The sequence below is a fragment of the Scylla paramamosain genome, chromosome 12 (assembly GCF_035594125.1).
Source record: "Scylla paramamosain isolate STU-SP2022 chromosome 12, ASM3559412v1, whole genome shotgun sequence".
In the NCBI taxonomy this organism is placed as follows: Eukaryota; Metazoa; Arthropoda; class Malacostraca; order Decapoda; family Portunidae; genus Scylla; species Scylla paramamosain.
In genome coordinates, this window is record NC_087162.1 from 6,092,501 (window position 1) to 6,095,000 (window position 2,500).

Below are 2,500 nucleotides of genomic sequence, written 5' to 3' on the forward strand. Positions count from 1 at the left end.
TTTTCCTTTATACATCCTACAAAGTTTCTCTCTCTCTCTCTCTCTCTCTCTCTCTCTCTCTCTCTCTCTCTCTCTCTCTCTCTCTCTCTCTCTCTCTCTCTCTCTCTCTCTCTCTCTCTCTCTCTCGTATTGTCTCCTGCAGGTGGTTCTCCTACACCTCTCCTCTTGTTCTCTTTCATTCTCCTTCTCCTTCTCTTTCTGCTCCTTTTATTCCTCTCGTTCTAACTTTGCATGCTGTTGTGTTTCTTTTTTCTTTTCCTTTCTTCTTCTTCTTCTTTTTCTTCTTTCTTATTCTTATTTATTCTTTCTTAGCCTCTTCCTCCTCCTCTCTCCCGTCTTGCTCTTCGTAATGCTTTTCCTTATCTTTATTTGTTTATTTGTTTGTTTGTTTGTTGTTGTTGTTGCTGTTGTTGTTGTTGGTGGTGGTGGTGATGGTGGTGGTGCTGGTCCTGCTGTTGTTGCCGTTGTTGTTTTTGTCACTGTTGCTAAGTGTCTTTGATTTTATATTTTTCTTGCTCTTCGTCCTCCTCCTCCTCCTCCTCCTCCTCCTCTTCCACAAGCACAAGTATAAATAAATACAAATAAACAAAATAACAACACAACCCGTACGTGAAAGAAAGCACACACTACATACCTGTCTGTCCACATCATGATGGGGGGCAGCGAGGCACCTTCAGGTAGTCTGTGAATGAGACCAGGTGAACACTGAAAAGGAAAAAGCAGGTAGGAAGTAGAGTAGAGTAACTGACAGCTTGACGGGGTACTGACGGAGTTGACTGACTGCTGATGGGGTAGGTGGGCTGGTGGTGAGCTGGTGGGGGTCGGCTGAGTCACTGTTAGTTTAATGATAACGAGTAGATAGTAAATTAAGGGTTTGGTGTTAAATGGCATGAGGTGTTTAATGTGTGATAAATCTGGATCCTTTACTGTGCTTGCTTTAGTGTTGTTTATCTGTATACTCGTGTTTGTATCTGTTGATCTACCCAAGTCAGTAAATTCCTCAAGAAAATGTCACTTTATCTATCGGTCTGTGACTATCTATCTCTTTTAGTACACTTTCTATCTGTCTATCTATCCTTCTATCTATCCATCTATCTATCAATATTAATACATTTCATCTTGAATCTTTTCACCCTTGCTTCTTTGTTTATATATGCAAGTTTAGTGGCATTAAAAGGCACTGAGGTCATGTAAGTATCGGTCAGGGTGTGAAGCAAGAACTGTAATGTTGCCCGAGTGACCCTGAAGAGATAAATTATACATACACATATATAAAGATAATTGTTAGGAGGAGGAGGAGGAGGAGGGATGGCAGAGAAATAAAGATTAGGACGGCAGAAATATCATCACCATAATAATAATAATAATGATAATAATAATAATAATAATAATAATAATGAGACAAAGAATAATGAAGGAGGAGAAACTAAACAAATATAATCAACAAAGATAATTATTATGGTTCTGTTTATTATTGCTGAACCTGTGTGTGTGTGTGTGTGTGTGTGTGTGTGTGTGTGTGTGTGTGTTAAGAGTCTTCTACCAGGCGTGCACTAATTAACTGGCTGACTGGCGAATCATTTTCCTCCTCCTCCTCCTCCTCCTCCTATCCTCATTATCTCATCACCCTCTCTGTGTCTCGTCTTCTTGTCGTCCCTCCTCCTACAATTTCACCCACCTTACTCTTTGTCTACTTTTCGTCTTGTGATACTATTCATGTGTGTGTCTGTGTGTGTGTGTGTGTGTGTTTTCTTACCTGATTGTCCTTATTTGATTGTATTTTTAAAAGACTGAATGAAGCTTGTCTTTTAAATGTTTCTCGTTTCTCTCTCTCTCTCTCTCTCTCTCTCTCTCTCTCTCTCTCTCTCTCTCTCTCTCTCTCTCTCTCTCTCTGTGTGTGTGTGTGTGTGTGTGTGTGTGTGTGTGTGTGTGTGTGTGTGTGTGTGAACTGGTCCCTCTTCCCATGTTCGTCATTTACAGAGAAGTATGATTAATAGAGTCCGTTGTGTCACTTTTTCTTATCATGTTTTTGTTATTGTCACCTTTGTCGTCTTTGTTATTGAGTCACTTTTGTTATTGTCCCATGCGTCACCTTGCCCACGTACTACATGAGTGTGGCTGAGGTTACTTGGAAAAGGTAGGATGGTTTGTACATATTAAGTGTTTTTTGATGTAATACATAAAACGGTAATCCGGTCTGACTCTCTCTCTCTCTCTCTCTCTCTCTCTCTCTCTCTCTCTCTCTCTCTCTCTCTCTCTCTCTCTCTCTCTCTCTCTCTCTCTCTCTCTTAATTAATATTACTTCAGTTTCAGTTCTAATCTAGAGCTCCTTCAGGTTCTCTTTGATTATTATACCAACTAGGAACTGAAGTGGATGGCTGATCTGACGGTGACCCCTTCAGTTAATAAACATTTTAACCCTTTAGCTGGCCATTCAGTCAGTGGTTATACATTTGTTCAGTAAATCAGCACGTCACTCGCTCATTAAGTCTTTCAGTAT

General features: G+C 40.2%; 1 protein-coding gene and 1 long non-coding RNA gene across 48 annotated transcripts in view; one reads left to right on the forward strand and one right to left on the reverse strand.

Annotated features, from left to right (window-relative positions):
* LOC135105617 (PDZ and LIM domain protein Zasp-like) overlaps window positions 1–2,500 on the forward strand; it is a 104,354-nt gene that overhangs the window by 28,790 nt on the left and 73,064 nt on the right. The window lies entirely within an intron of this gene.
* LOC135105622 (uncharacterized) overlaps window positions 1–2,500 on the reverse strand; it is a 93,735-nt gene that overhangs the window by 22,207 nt on the left and 69,028 nt on the right. For both annotated transcript variants that reach the window (XR_010270927.1, XR_010270926.1), the window contains exon 2: window positions 635–705. This is a non-coding gene — a long non-coding RNA (uncharacterized LOC135105622). The remainder of the gene's footprint in view (window positions 1–634; window positions 706–2,500) is intronic.